Consider the following 17592-nt stretch of genomic DNA (forward strand, 5'->3'; position numbering starts at 1 on the left):
TGCTTGAGTTTTTGGGATCCACACTCAAGAGGATTGAAGAAAGATATTGAAACCATTCCGAGGCAGACTACCAGATTTGTTCCTGGTAGGTTTGAACAACATGCAAGTATTATGGAGCTGCTTTGGGAACCCAAAGTGGAATCACTGGATGGAAGGCAACTTTCTTTTTGAGGAAAAGTATTGCGAAAAATTAGAGAAGTGGCATTTGAAGCTGATTGCAGAACAATTCTATTGCCACCAATGTACATTTCCCATACAGACCACAAAGATAAAGTATAAGAAACTAGGGCTCATACAGAGGCATATAGACAGCCATTTTCCTCCTGCTCTGTTTGCGAGTGTAACAGGAAAGCAAATGATTGGCAGTGGTGTGGAGTACCCTCTATCGTGCATTGTATAATGTCTTGTGGAGTATGCATGTAGGTGTAGATGTAGTTATGTGACTATCAATGATTTGTTGCTTGTACGATTTAGTGATTGTCTTTACAACTAAATTATTTATGTACTGCCTGAATTTTCCTTGCTATATTTGACTTCTTTACTCCTTATTTCACTAAAGACATATTTATTTGAAGAAATTAGTGGAACTCTCCTTCCACAGGGATCTGTATTGGGACCATTTTTGTTTTTGGTGATGATCAATGATCAATACTCCTTATTAGTTGCATAACAGCGCTATTTGCAGTTGACACTAAATTCCTAAACTACAATAGAGATCTAAGTGACTTAAAACATTCTGCTGACAATACACTTGCCCAGGCATCGTATTTATTCAGGTCAAATGGGTTTGTAATGAACGAGAACAAAACTCAAAAAATGGTATTTAATCTAAAGGACAAATGTCCTTTTAATGATCCCTGTTACATAACGTGCTTGGTGGTATAACTAAATGAGAAATTGTCCTGGGAGCAACATATAAAATACATTAGTGTTTAATATTCCAGAGTAATTTACTTATTAAGATGTCTTATGATGTGTACCGGAAGCTTATGTTAAAACATCTTATTTTGCACTTTCTCAAAGTACTTTGTCATATGGGCTTGATGTCTGGGGAAATGTAATTATTATATTATAATTATGTATAAAAAATTGTCTATTGCTATAAAGGCCTAATGACAATAAAATTATCTTTGAGATTTATTGTTCAATCTCTGTTTAGACCTTTTGATAAAAAAGTAATGGAACTTTATTTGATGTAGGAATGTAGGAGAATAATCACAATTGAATTTAATGAACTGACTGTAGACAATATAGTTCACATCTTGGCATCTGCATTCTGTTTATTCATGTTGCTGAAATGTGCTTTTGTTGTAGTGCATAACACAACACAATCAATCAGCATACATTTGGACTTATAAACAGGTGTTACATTAATTGTATTTTAATTTTTAGGAAGTACCCCATCACAAGAAGGATTTTTCTACAATGCTTGTTACAGTTTCACGTCCCACAGAGATACAGAAGTCTTTTAAATGGTTTGGATATAACATACTGAAGGGTAGTAGGGAGGAGTATGACTACAAATTGCCGTACAATGATAACCCACAGTTAAAGCTTTTTGGGTAAGCAGGAGAGAAAAGTCGTTTCTATATTTCAGTTATTTATTTCTTTAATATTTATTTACCTATTTATGTTTAATATAAGATATGCAAATAATGTTATACATGAAGTAGGTAAAGATCACTTTTACAGTCTGATGGTTGATGTGTTTTGTCAAAGGAACTAATTTATTCATAACTTAGCATGAATGTCAAGGGAGGATATTTATGATAAATACTACCTGAACATAACTGATTTTTCAACCATGACTGGATGAACTTTCTGTATAATCAAACTTGAGCTTCACAACCTGATGTGGTTGCTAATGTCATCTACCCATCTTCCACTAGGTTACTTGCCTAGAATAGGAACCATAGATGTGGTATGCCAGTCTTGGCACACAGCAGTTACGTTGCATTGTATTAGTGTAGAAACAGTATCGGCATAAAAATTACCTCACACACGCTCATCGAAAATTGTCGTGGTCACCAATGTGGTTGTTGGGTATGATGCGAGTATGAAACAAATGAGGTATGACATTGTATGGTAGACACAAGTACTTTTTATTAGAGGAATATGCACACAGATAAACAATACATGATTGTTCATCATGGATGCTAAGAACCAACTGAAGTCTCTGGTTATGTCACAATATCGCACTCACAGCCAATCAGTCAGTGATGTATATTGTACCGGATGTTCTCACATCTACCTATCTAATAAATATGAACAACATGCACTACTGCCTTGATTGGAGAAACACAAAAAGATTTTTCATTAAAACTAGGGATGAAGAAAGATTTCAAAGGCATATTAAAGATAGAACTAGATGAGCCGATCCATTTTAAGTCTTACCAATTAAATATCAGTTAATGATGTATACAAATGGAAATAGAAGAAATAGAAAAATGGGTATTATAGAAATTTCTGAGAGCTGTTACAATAATCCAATAGTAATGGTTAAGAAACCAGTTAGGTGTGTCAATTCAGTGTTAGAAGCATTAACTTTAAGTAGAACCACTGAAGTAGAGGGGGACAAGCCACCAATCATGGATGAATTATTAACCATGTTTTCAGGATCCAGGTATAGTAATAAGATAGACAAAATATTGTTCAACTTGAAAGTACCATCAGCCAAAAAGCCTAGAAAATATATGGAATTTCTATTCTAAAGTAGATGTTATCAGTTTAAAGACCTTCATCTGGTTTGAAATTATCTGTATCCACGTTTGTAATAAAATTAGACAAAGTAATTGGACAGTCTCCTAAAGAAAGAGTAATTAGTTTTTCGCCCCTCCCCCACACACCTCTCCCTGCCCTCGGTCTCTAACCTCCCAACAGCACCTAGCTGCCTTACACACTCTCTCTCCAACTCATCCTTGCATGATCACTGGTGGCACTTCACTGACCCTCACCCCTAACCTGCTACCTCTGCCCCTCCCTGCCCCAGCCTCGTCCTTGCCCCCATCCAGTTGTCAATCCCATCATGCACTGCTGATGTTGCTCGCAATGTGGCTTCAGCTACCAGAGGCTGCAGTCGTGTGTGTGTGAGCTGCATTTGCATGAGAGTGTTTGTGTGCCTGTTGTCTATTTTCAAAAAAGGTCTTGATGGTCAAAAGCTTATATTGTGACAATCTTTTTGTTGTGCCTATCTGCAACTCAGCATCTCCACCATATGGTCAGCAGCAACTTTCCTTTTCATAATATTGTTACATTCTGTCCTGGATTTTCCATTGATGACACAGCCACATTATACAAGTCTTAGGAAAAGCTTTGTGTAAAGGGACACACTCCTCAAGCTTTACTTTTCCTCAACGGGACTTATCGATTCCAGAAATATGTTTGATTTTTCGAACAAGTCAGTTTTATCTCAACTGCTTTTTTAAAAATTTCATATGATTTTGTACACAATGTGTTATATTACAAACTAAAATCTATTAAAAATTACTTTACTTCCTTTGTTACAATTCACATGAACTAGTTGTGAATGCACAGTTGAAATTATTTTCTTGTTGTAGCATTTGAAATTACGAAACATTTGGCACACATTTCTGTTATTAATTATGCAATCTGATAGTACTTACTAAGTTTATTTATGGATTCATTTATAAAATGGTAATATAAATTAATAGAAATTCATTTATCAAGAAAATTTGTAAACTCTTTGCAATATTGTTATTACCACAGAGTGAAGTAAGAGTGGGCATGCCTCTGATGTGATTGTACGTGTTTTTGTATTTTGGAAGAACAATGTAATTTTGGCTTTGTTAATGTGAAAATTCAGAAGACAGTGTGATATGGAAAATGTGAGAGAATAAATTAAAATGAAAACAAAAAATGTGCACAGGCTTACTTCAAAATCAATTATGTCAATTGGAACCATGAGAACATATAATGCTAAAAATTTCAGCTTCAATAATCAACCCCTGGACATGAAGAACTGGAGCCAACTAGAATATATATAAAAGGGAGTGGGACATTACAATTGCCATACATTAAGACAATTGTCAGGTATGTTGGAATTACTATTATGTTGTCTAAATCAGAATTCTGAATAGAAGAATTGAAAGTTTTAGAGCATGTTATAAGTACACAAGGAATTATGTCACATCCACACTGGTTAGATGCAAGATTGTCTGAATCTACAAGCATGAAACAATTAAAATCTTACCTATAGGTAGCAGGCTTCTACAGAAAAGTTTTAGCAAAATCAGTACTAAATTTTTGTCATCTACTAAGACTTTTGAAACATGACACGCAATGCAAATGGACTTCAGATAGTAAAAACAGGGTGTATATGACCCGGGACAACCGGGAGATCCGGGAGAGACACGGGAATTTTTTCATCTGGGAGAAAACCAGGCCCGGGAATTTTTTATAATACCGGGAATTTCTCATTGTTTTAGTTTTCAGTTAAATTTTTGTGATTTTGATTGGTAAGAACCAATACTCTAACAAAGGATATTACTGTATCCCGCTACTACACAGTAATACTGCAGCAACAAAACATGAACGAGAAAAAACGAAAATATAACTGAAGTTGCAAAGAAAATGCGCTACATACAACAACAAAACACAATGCTAATATAAGCGTCTGCCAACAGCAAAGTTTTTCAAAGGCTTTAGGAAGACTGTACAATGCTTCATAACAACAAATTGCCTCCGATGAGCCTGACTTGACAACTGTTTAAATTAGATTCGTTTGAGCAATTGCAGGCGGTCTCTTCCGCATGCGCAGTTGAGTCGCATATGAGTAGTACTTTCTTCCGCTTCCAGCTACAGACGTGTGGCTGTGCGCCACTATCTAATATTGCGCCGGTTCGGGAATACAGTAAATCCCAGGCTGATGCATAGAGCAGTCTGAGTTGTGGTGGGGAGGTGTGTCGTCTCGGAGTGACCTGTGTACACTTTCAGTGATTTTATTGTTTCCTCTTCGTTTATGGCTCTCATGTTAAATGAAAACAAAATGGATTTTTGTGACTGGGAGCTATCAAATAAATTAAAATACATTTGCATAATTACGGAAGGCTAAAATATGTTATTAGTTTAAGATTTTATTTCCACCTTTTTGTCAGTCATGCATTAATTGCCTTGCAGAACAATGAAGTGATTTTTGAAGGTTTGCTAAAGAGATTTGGCTTTTATTAATCTCTTCTGCTGAGGCAGTCAATTTATTTGGAACGAAGTGTTTAGTTTCACACTATTGGCTAGTTTCAGCTGTTCGCTGTATTTCAAGTGCACTAATGGCATTATGCCATAATAAAGAACAGAACATGAGGTAATACAGTACTGGCACTCCAAGAAAATTTACATCCGAATCTGGACAAACGAATGGGCACTTTACGCCGATTTATGCATTTTAGTATGGTGCGCGAAATTCCGATGCTCTTGTAGTATCCTCTGATGTCTTGTTTCTTTTATGACATAATGTAAGATCTTTTAATGTTTTACACGTAGGAACATAATGGGCTTACTGCGCGACTGCTACGGTCGCAGGTTCGAATCCTGCTTCCTGCGTCATCGTAGCTGCTCCAGCGTGGTGACGCCTGTTATCTGGCGCTCTCTGCCAACTGCCGAAACGAACCTATTTCTAACAGATCGCGGGAAGACATTGCGAATGGTGGTTTGAAAAGCGTCACATTCAAAGCAAATTTCCTTTTACGCAAGATGAACTATGTGTAAGAATGTACGATGAATTTCTTAAATCACAAAGCGTTTGAATCTCATTCAAAAATCAACTCTTTGAGGACGACAATTTAGAAGAATTTCGAGCCCAGAAAATCGGACGTTTAGGTCGTTATTAAAAATTTTACTGGCACATTTGTGTGATGTATCTTAAAGTGTAATACGCGCAAAAAGATCAGCATTATATGTGGAAGCTTAGCTTCTCTTGCAGCTTATTAATCTTCGAGACGAATATTATATGTGAATGCTATGAATATTAATGTGAACCATTAACTTTTCTTATTTGTGTGTTCGCGCTACTTGAGAGTGATGTTGCTATTGGCTGACTACATCACGTGTCGTGTGCTGTCATCAACTGGTGAGATCACGAGATCACGTGACATGAGCTATGACGGGCTTACAGAGCGCATCGCAATCTCGATTTCAATGCTTTAGAAAGAAAGTAACACGGTGGAATCAGAATTTATATCTTTGTAATACGAACATATGTAGCGTACATGTTGCTGCACATCAAAGGTCTTTCAAAAAGGTTTTTTTTCCCTGAGCTTCGTTTTCTAAAGTGCCAGGAAATTCTACGTCGGTATATGAAACCATAAACAATGAAAGGATTGATGAGTTTTACAGTGGCAAGGAAGAGAAGAGTATACTGTCACTTAACACGGAAAAAGTATATTTTGACCTGGGAGAAACTGTATTTTTAACCAAGAAATCTGCAGATAATCCGGGAATTTTTTTTCCTTGTCCACGTATATACCCTGAAAAAAAAGTTTGAGACCATGAAAGAAAGTTTAGCGACTGCACCATGACATTCACATCCACATCTCTAATATAGATTTCATTTAGCAATGGTTGCATGAAGCTATGATCTACTTCAACCAATAGATGATGATGGTAATGATGATGATGATGATAGTGATGGTGATGTCAAGAGTCCTCTGCAATTGAAACAGCCCATAGCTTTTGCATCTGCAATGTGGATAAATCATGGATGCAAATAGTGGCCCAGTGTGCCTGCAGGCAGAGTGCTGGTGTCCAGGTTAAATATCCTGTATTGACTGAATGGATTTGATAAACAACACTGGCCAGTTGGATTTAAAAATACAATGCTTACTCATCACAAAAGGATTTATGGAATGTAGTGTAACATATCACTTTGATATGATGTAACATATTATGTTGTGACTCACCATATAGTGGAGATGCTGAGTTGCAGATAGGCACAACAAAAAGCCTGTCACAAATAAAGTTTTCAGCCATAAGGCCTTTGTCCACAACAGACCTAGGCACACACATAAGCATACACACACATACACATGCGTGTGCACACACACACACACACACACACACACACACACACACACACACAAATGGCTCAAATGGCTCTGAGCACTATGGGACTTAACTTCTGACGTCATCAGTCCCCTAGTACTTAGAACTACTTAAACCTAACTAACCTAAGGACATCACACACATCCATGCCTGAGGCAGGATTCGAACCTGCGACCGTAGCAGTCCCGCGGTTCCGGACTGCAGCGCCTAGAACCGCACAGCCACCGTGGCCGGCCCCCCCCCCCCCCCACACACACACACAAACACACACACACATGCACGCACGTGTGCGTGTGATCGTGCACATGCAAACGCAACTCACACATGACTGCAGTCTCAGGCAAATGAAACTGACTGTGGTTTCAGTTGCCTAAGACTGTAGTCATGTGTGTGAGTTGTGTGTGTGTGTGTGTGTGTGTGTGTGTGTGTGTGTGTGGCTATGTCTATTGTTGACGAAGGCCTTAATGGCTGAAAGTTTATCTGTGGAAGTCTCCTTGTTGTGCTTATCTGCAACTCAGCATCTCCGCAATAGGGTCAGCAGCAACTTTCCTTTGTAATATGTTAAATTCCATCCTGGATTTTCCGTTGTTTTATGTGGTGTGTTGCACAATCATTTATCAGACAGACAAATGATTATTGCCACTGTAAGAAGTTTATTTTTGTAATGTCTTGGGTAATGCTCTGTTTGGATGTATGTTTTATTTATGTGCTTGTATCATGATATGGATGGAGGCAGCATAACTGCAAGTTGGGATGATGATAAATATCATACCATGTCAGTAGTACCTGCTGTTCAGGCAGTTTATTCCATGTCATCAGTCCCTGCCTTAGAGATATGGTGCAATCCACTGAGGAAAAGTGGCGGTGGGAATGCCTATGACATCACAGTAGCAAGAGAGAACTTGTTGTATAGATACATTCAACTGACACCTGTAATGAAGACAGAACGTTTTTGGATTTCGTCCTTATCCATGTTTTGTCGTATTTTGCATAATGCAACAATATTGTAGTGCATTGTTATTGTGAGTAAGAGAGCAACATACAAGATTCTGTTAATGAGCAGCCTCACATTTATTTTGAGAGTTGGGTGTTGTGTTTGTACTCTTAAGTTCCAGTAGTGGTGGCATAGTGGCTAATGACCATGACTCCAATCCCACATCAGAGATTTGCCTGGGCATGACTAACTGAAGATCATGGTGAAGGATAGTCAATGGGACAACTGAAGATGGCAAGAAGTAAGCTTGCCAAAAATATCACACTCTTGTAATAATTCCACATAACTGAAAACTTAATAACATTTTAAAATCGTCATATGCCATAGAAAGTCAGGACCATAGAACTACCTGAGAGCACCCTTAATTAAGAACTAGATCAGACATGCAATTTAGTCAGAACTGATTTGAAGGAAGGAAGAGTTATTATTGTGGGCCTGAAACAGTTGCACGCGAATGTTTCAAACAGTGAGTAAATTCAATGTGAAAATCTATTCCCAAGGATGAAATAATTATAAGAATGATAATTACAGGGACACAATAAAATAAACCATACGTTTACATAAAATTAAGTATATGGTATGAAAATGCATTTTATCAATGCTGTGAGATAAATGTGAATTAATACCATTTCCACCAGCCACATCACCAACTGTCTTGGGTAAATTTTAGTAGCACTACATAATTCAGCAGGTGTGTTTCTAGGCCCATTGTTCAAAATTTTCAATATTTGAAGTTGTATTATTGATAATGAGCAATATCTATGTACTAACTTTCCAGAGTGTCAAGCAGAAACTGATTTTGTTGTAGAAATTGTATCTCAGAAGTTAAATTACCAAGATCAAGTGTAAAAATTGTGATCTGTCTCTGAATTGCATGTTTGGTGCTTGTCAAAAGACAGGTTTCTTGACATCCATATATGTCTAGTTTGTCTGACACACTATGGAGGTGATGTCCTAGAAGTTTGGTTCACCTAGTGTGTATGCACGCACGTGTGTGTGTGTGTGTGTGTGTGTGTGTGTGTGTGTGTGTGTGTGTGTGTGTGTGTGTGTGTGTGTGCGCGCGCGCGTGCGTGCGTGCTTGAGCATGAAATAGGTTTGCACCATTCTGTAGTGGCAGGAGAATTATTAGTTTGTGTTAAACAAATTATCAAGACAGGCTTGTACCAATGCAAGCTAACTATTCTGTCCCCATTGCACAATCAGTGAGTGATTACTGAAGTGATTTAATTTTAACGCAAACAAACAATTCTTTGTCTGAAATACTAGTTAAAATAGAAGTTCAAGTGTTGGCTGTTAAATAAACTAGACAACAATAGGAACATTAATCTGGATTATTTAAAGAAATTCATGGCTCAGCTCTCATCCAATATATTTTTGGTGTATGAGTCTTCAAGAGGCCTAGGTATTTTACAGAAGATAAATATTTCTACATAATAAATCAACATGGTTTTATCGCCAAGTTTAATATATCCAACAATTATGTTGAATCCTGTTGAGTCTTTTTTTAATAAACACTTGTTTCATAATAAATTACATCATATTCCTTTTCAACAATGTATAATTTATAGAAATTGCCATTCTTCTTGCTTGCAATATTCACAATTATCAGCGCCAAAAATAAAGCTTCACTCCATTTTCCATGAAAATTAGAACAAAACTTGACTTTTATACTGTCCACAGATGATTACTCCCAGAAACTCACTTCAGCTCTTGACTTTCAATAACTAAACAAGGATATAACAAGTCTTTGCTGCTGCACTTAAATGAAAAATGTCACTACAAGTCTGAGTTACCATTTCTCAAGAAAATGTTTATGGTATAAAAAATGTATAGATACAAAATAATTATATATTTTTGAACATAATCTTGGAATGGAAATGTTAAATAATGTGAAAGTTGATTTATTTGTCAATTGCAGACACTTAGCAATCATTTACAACCATTTTAAAAATTATCATTATGTTTTCATATTTATTTCAATGTCCATGCATTTCATGACACATATTTTTATAAAAAAAAGTACAAATGAGATGACTAGTTAGAAAAAATGTCTTGGGAAATAAAGTCTTTCCCTTCAACTTCATGACATTCATTGTCTGTATTCATACATAAAAAAGTTTTGTGTTTCAAATGTTTCACAACCATTTCCACATTTACTTACTGTGCTTCAGTTCAGATTGCCTTCATTTAGCCTCTTCAGTTATCCCAGACACAAATTTTGACTGTTGTTTTATCACTGCATTAGTTTAAAAGACAGGTGTTTCATGATTAAAAAGGATATGTTCTTGAGTGTAAAAAAGTGTGTGAAATGGGCATCAACTCCAGATGTCCTTAAATTTAAGTGTAAATTGATAGCAAAATTAAAAATACCTTTTACACGGCACAGTCATAATTTTTACTCACAGGATGCTAATAAATTCACATTTCATAAGAATATAAATTTCTATTAACTATAAGGCAAATAGCATTCTCAATGAGATTAACTTGTTTCACCTCAAAATGAATAATTAAATCAGAATCATTTCTCGTAATTATACTGATAAATCTAATATTTAATAGGCACAATAATTTATATTTTGGGCAACAGCTAATACATAGGATAAAATTAAAACCATACGGTTAGTTGTGAAGGAAGTGTCTGGTCAGCAGCTGAAGGTCGACGATATAATGTCAGTTTGTAATAAAAATATTTCTGTTACTGATGAATCATATATATGTACAGTATTTAACAACCATTTTCTGAGTATTGCTGGTGAATTCAACAACAATTTGCTTTCTACAGGGACTCATGTAACTCTCTTGGCAAATGCCTTTCCAAGATTGATATCTGAAATACTCCTCTGTGACACAGACAAGGGGGAGACTGAGACAACAATTAAATCACTAAAGACTAAGTACTCTCATGGATATGATAGAGTGCCTAGCAGAATATTAAAGTACTGTTTTGCGCATGATAGCCTTCTATTTAGCCATATTTGTAATTCTTCCTTTAGGAATGCTCAGTTTCCTGAACGATTAAAATACTCAATAGTGAAGGCACTTTGTAAAATGGGAGAAAGGGATAATATAGACAATTTTAGACCTATTTGTATGACATCAATATTTGCTAAAGTAAGTGTATGTAAGGATAATTGACCATTTTATGTTACACAATTTGCTATCAAATGTACAGTTCGGCTTTAGAAGTCATTTAACAACTGAAAATGTTATATTCTCTTTTCTTGAGAGGTAGTGGATGGGTTAAACAAAAGGTTTCGAATGCCAAGCAAACTAATGTGTTTGTGTTGATCACAAAATATTGCTCCAGAAGTTGGACCATTACGGAATACAAGGACTAGCTCACAATTGGTTCACCTCTTACTATAGCAACAGGCAGCAAAAGGTCATTATTCACAGTGTTGAGAATGGCTGTGATGTGGGGTCTGAGTGGGGTATGGTCAAGTGGGGGGGGGGGGTGCCCCAGAAATCAGTGTTGGGGCCACTCCGGTTCCTTATTTATATAAATGATATGCCCTCTAGTATTACGGGTAACTCTAAAATATTTCTGTTTGCCGGTGACACTACCTTGGTGTCCGCCCATGGTAGCTGAGTGGTCAGCGTGACATAATGTCTATCCTAAGGGCCTGGGTTCGATTCCCGGCTGGGTCAGAGATTTTCTTCACGCAGGGATTGGGTGTTGTGTTGTCCTAATCATCATCATTTCATCCCCACTGATGCGCAAGTTGCCAAAGTAGCGTCAAATGGAAAGACTTGCACCCGGCAAATGCTTCTAGACATAAACTTTCCCTTTTTGAATGTAAGAAGAACAAGTCTAGTAGTATTGTGAGCAGCAATAATGACGGAAATGTTATTGTGAACCTAAATATGCTGTCAAGATTTTTGAAGAGTGCTGTGAAATATAAGTACTGCAGTTGTGAAGATAGTATTGACGTTTCTGAGGATATTTCAGCCAGGAGGGGTCTTTCAAGTCGGTTAGTGATTGCCTGTAACTCGTGTAAGTTGCACAGTGATACTATGACATCGCCAGTAACTGACAGTCGACATTACGGTGTAAATATTCAGCTTGCTTATGCAATGCAATGTATTGGAAGGGGAAGGAGAGCTGCCCAGACTTTCTGTGCAGTGATGGATTTGCCTCCACCTCCACTGAGGTTTGACAGATACAATAAATTAATACATAATACTCTATGTGGTGTATGTGAACATTCAATTAAAAGAAGCAGTAGCCTGGTCTGAGAATAGAGACATTGTAACAGCATTTGATGAAGTCTGGCAGAAGAGAGGTCATATTTCACTGAATGGGGTTACAACTGCCACATTTATTGAAATGGTAACATACTATGAGGGTAACTCAATTATTATCCACAAAGTAGTTATAAAATTTTATTGTAATTAAATAGGAAACTTACGAGAACATCATTTTTCGACATAGTCTCGTTGCGTTTCAGCAGACTTTGTCCATCATTGTACAAGGTTCCTGATGTCGTCATGAAAGAAGGTTCTTGGTTGAGCTGCGATCCAGGAATGCACCGCTTCTTTCACTGCTTTGTCCGAGGCAAATCGAAGGCCCGGAATGCCTATTTGAGTGGACCAAACATTTGATAGTCAGTAGGGGTAAGATTGGGACTATATGGAGGATGATCCAGTACTTCAAATTTGAGTTTCTGGAGCATTTCAGCAGTGTGAGCAGCAGTATGCAGACGTGCATTGTCGTGCAACAACACAAACCTATTGACAGCAATCCTTGGCGTTTGGTTGGAATTGCAAGCCTCAGCCTGGCAGTAAGTACTGGACCTTGTGCGTCCCAAAAAACTGCAAGCTCAGTTTTCCTGTGGACGGCTGGGTCTTGAATTTTTTCTTGCATGGTGAATTTGGATGTTTCCATTCCATACTCTGTCATTTACTCTCTGCTGTTAATGATGGATCCATGTTTCACCACCAGTAATGATCCTGTCTAAGAGGTTGTCCCATTCATTATCATAGCAATTCAAATGTTATTTGTAGATGTCCAAGTGTGTCTGTTTATGCAGCTGTGTGAGTTGTTTTGGGTCCCATCTTGCACAAACTTTATGAAACCCAAGTCTCTTGTGGATGATTTCGTAGGCAGAACCATGACTAATTTGCAGACGATGTGCCACTTTGTCAATAGTTAATTGTCTGTCTAAGAGAATCATTTCACGTGAATGCCAAATGGTTTCTTCATTTGTGGTAGAAAACGGTCAGCTGGCTGCTTCATTTCGAAACTTTTCAATTCATTTGTAGACTGTGTGGTGCAAGTACTGGTTGAGCAATGCTACAGGCATACAATATTCCCACAAGCATTCCTTACCACTTGCTGTAATGGAGGCAATTAGGCGTATATATAGGTATCTGGGAAATAAAAATCTGCTTAGGAAATGTATGCATGGTCTCTCTCAGAATGCAAATGAAAGCTTCATCAGCTGTATATAGGAGGGAATACTCAAAACTGTATTTGTTGGTTTGATAGTGCTGAAGATTGGTGTAATGGATGCAATAATAACATTCAATGATGGTGCAATTTCAAGGATCAATATTATGAAGAAATTGAACATCCAGATGGGAAGGAATATGGCTACCACTCTAACTGCTATTGATAAACAGTGGGTAACCAAAGCAGAGATAGCCACAGAAGCTGATACCAAGAAGTCATGGATAAAGTAAAGAATGAACTGAAAGAGAATGGAGGATAAGGAAACAGGACAACTGGATTATGCAGCTGGAATTTTCTAAATGGGCATGGTGGTAAGTTAATAAATCTGTAAATCTTCTTTTGTGATTTACCAAAAACCTGAATTTTCATCATTCAGGTACACTTTTCTCCTAAATGACTGAAGTTAAACTGACGAAAATTGGTACAGATATTTAGAATGACCTCCTCTATCTCCCTTGCCCACTATTTGCTGAAAAATATATAACATCATGATGATGTCGATGATATTTGAACTACATTTTTAAATATTTTTGTTGTGGTAAAATAAATTACTTGTTTTTTTTTCACAGATCAGCACCAGGGAAGGAAATTGGAGGCATAAAACACTTATGTGAATGTTGGCTGTACTCTGACTCTTTTTGCAAGCTGCGCAGTCAGTTGTTCCAAAGAAAATAATACCACAGTGAAATAGCATTCTGTTTTTTATACTATTATAAATATTGTTGTCAGTACCAAAGTATAATAAATATCTCAATGATTTTTGGGAAATACTTTGACTATTGACCCTAATTGTGTGTAAGAATTTTGAGCCATCTCTCATTTATAGATCAGTTGCATTATGAGGGTGAAGATAACGCTAAAAATGCAGCCTGTTCAGGGGCGTGTCTCCTTAAGGCAGCCCATGTAACTAGCCACCCCTAGGGAATTCTAAGTTCAGTCTTATGCAAGATCTGGCAACACTGCATGGTGCAGAAGTGTATGGGACGAGGATTGTCATTATTCGTGAGCCACTGCATAGCTGAGTCTGCTCTTGGTCTATTGGTAAACATCATGCAGTGTAGACATAAAGTCATGAATTGAAGACCTCTTGATGTCTCACTTTTTTAATATCATATTTTGGGGGGTGTGCTAAGGTTCTGTCTGATGGAACCTCGAAGATAATTCACTGCATTGTCTAGCCTAGCAGTGATAGGTAAAGCTTTCAGAAACAATTCCACCAAACAGCTTATGGCTGTTTCAAGATCCTCACCCTACAGGAGTCATCAGCCATACACCACCTGCCTCCTAACACAAGGCACCATCCAGCCAGCCAAAAGTGGCATGATGCCGTGAGTGTATTATCAACCATCAGCTTCCTATTTGCATTTCTAATGTTTTCCGTGCAGTTACATATGGGATTTTGCCTGCTTGAGGCTTATGAGTGTTGTTCAAGAATTGTAAAGTAGGAAAGGTCTAGTATTTGAGACGTATTATTCATTACAGGTTTAATACAGGGGTGCAGGTAAAAGGGGCAGCTTGGAACCTTTGTATTGTGTGTGGCATGACTCTTTTGGCAAAACACATAGGAAAAGGGTTTTCTTGTTTCAACAAAGATCCGTATGACATGTATGATTTTCCACATTCAGGAAGTCTCAACAATAGACATATGTGGTGAATTGTGGCCATCTGACATCAAGTGACATTTGCATTTTACATCTACATCTACATCTACACTACATAAATACTCCACAAGCCACCATACTTCATGTGGCAGGGGGTGCCTGTACCACTACTAGTCATTTCCCTTCCTGTTCCACTCACAAATAGAGCAAGGGAAAAATGACTGTAGAATTGTTCGGCAGTCAATATCAAATGCCAGTTCTCTAAACTTTCTTAATAGCATTTCTCAAAAATAACACCTCCTCTGGAACTTTAGTGAAATGAAGTTCCAGAGGAGCAGGTTGGGTGTAACAAGACGAGACAGATTGCGAAATTTGTATGTGAGGGAAAGACTAAAGGAGGAACCAGTACAGGACAGGATAGAAAAATCAAGACTGCAGTGGTATGGACACATGAAGAGAATGGATGAGGGACGAATTCCAAAGAGGATGTTTGATCTGCAACTGGAGGGGAAGAGGCCCAGAGGAAGACCAAGAGATAGATGGGTGAAGGGAGTGAAGGAATGTGTGATGAGAAGAGGAGAGAACTGGACGAAGGTGGAAGAGGGGGAATGGTGGAAAGACAGAACACGGTGGAGAGGCTTGTGTTCCCGACAGACCCAGCCAGTGGCTGGAAACTGTCCAAGATGATGATGAAAAATAACACTGCCTTCCCTTCAGGGATTCCCATTTGAGTTCCCAAGGCTTCTCCATAACACTTACAAATTATTCGAAGCTACTGGTAACAAATATAGCAGCCTGACTCTGAATTGATTTTATGTCTTCCTTCAATTCAGTCTGGTAGAGATCCAAAACGCTTGAACATTGTTCAAGACTAGGTCCCACCAGCACCCTACATGTGGTCTCCTTTACAGGTGTGCTATTCTTTCCTAAAATTCTCCCAATAAACTGAAATCATCTGTTTGCTTCCCTGCTACAGTTCTCACATGCGTGTTCCATCTCATATCTCTTTGCAACTCTACACCCAGATATTTAAATGACAAGCAGGACACTAATAATGCTGTATCTGAACATTACAGGATTGTTCTTCCTATTCATCTGCATGAACTTACATTTTTCCACATTTAGGGCTGGCTGTCATTAATCACACCAACTTGAAATTTTGTCTAAGTCATTTTGTATCTTCCTACACTTACTCAATTTCAATACCTTACTGAACACTGCATCATCATCAGCAAACAACCACAGACTGTTGCCCCCCCCCCCCATTTGCCAACAGTGGTCCCGTACACTTCCCTGGGGGAACTCCTGATGATATCCTCGTCTCTGATGAAGACATGCAATGGAGGACTACATATTGGGTTCTATTGCTCAAAAAGCCCTTGAGCCACTCACATATCTGTGATCTTATTTCACACATTCATTAATAGTGTGGACTGGGGAACCGTACCAGATGCTTTCCAGAAATCTAGAAATATGGAATCTGCCTTTTACCCTTCATCCATAGTTCACAATATATCATGTGAGAAAAGGGCAAGTTGAATTTCAGACAAGTGATGCTTTCTAAAAACATACTGGTTCATGGACATAAGCTTCGTAGTCTCAAGAATGTTTAATGTATTCAGATTGAGAATATGTTCAGGGATGTTGCATCAAACTAATGTTAGGGATATTCGTCTACAATTTTGCAGGTCCATTCTTTCACCCTCCTTATATATTGGAGTCTGATATTCTTTTTTCCAGTTACTTGGAACCTTATGGTGGGTGAGAGATTCACAATAAATGCAGACTAGGTAAGGGGCCAAAGCCATGGAGTACCCTTTGAAAAACTGAATGGGGGTTCCGTCCGGACCTCATGATTTATTTTCTTTCACATCTTTCAGTTGTTTCTCCATGCCAGGGATGCTTATTATTATGTTTTCCATACAGAGCAGAGTATGATGGTCAAATTACAGTGTTTGCATGATTCTACAGTGTGAAAAATTTCTTGAAGGTGAAATTTAAAACTTTGGCTTTCATTTCGTTGTACATCTGGCGATAGGCAAGGCTTAGAAGCTTGGAGTGGGAGTACTGGATGCTCTAACTCAAAGCAAGAAAAGTCAATGGAATGACACTGTTGTATTTTTGCTTGATCATCATCAGTTCACTTATTGAAAATTCCTATGCAATATTGTTACTGGTGATGAGGTATGAAGCCATTATGTTAACATCTTAAGAAGAAATCAATGGCTGAGCCCTGATAAAAGATATATACCCAAGCAAAAGGCAGTTTGAAGATATTTTGTTGTGCACCACAGAACTGTCCCCAGGGGCATTCCTGTCACAGCTGGTATATTTTACCAACAACTAACACTTCTTTTAGTTGCAGTGTAATAAAACCAATCTACAAAACTGCCTCACATATTGCTACCTGGGAAAACAAGTATTTTGATTGATGCAGTAAATCTTCATTTTGAAATTCCAGAGGCACAAAACAATGACACAAAAGTTGTTAG

This window comes from Schistocerca americana, chromosome 4 (assembly GCF_021461395.2).
Source record: "Schistocerca americana isolate TAMUIC-IGC-003095 chromosome 4, iqSchAmer2.1, whole genome shotgun sequence".
In the NCBI taxonomy this organism is placed as follows: Eukaryota; Metazoa; Arthropoda; class Insecta; order Orthoptera; family Acrididae; genus Schistocerca; species Schistocerca americana.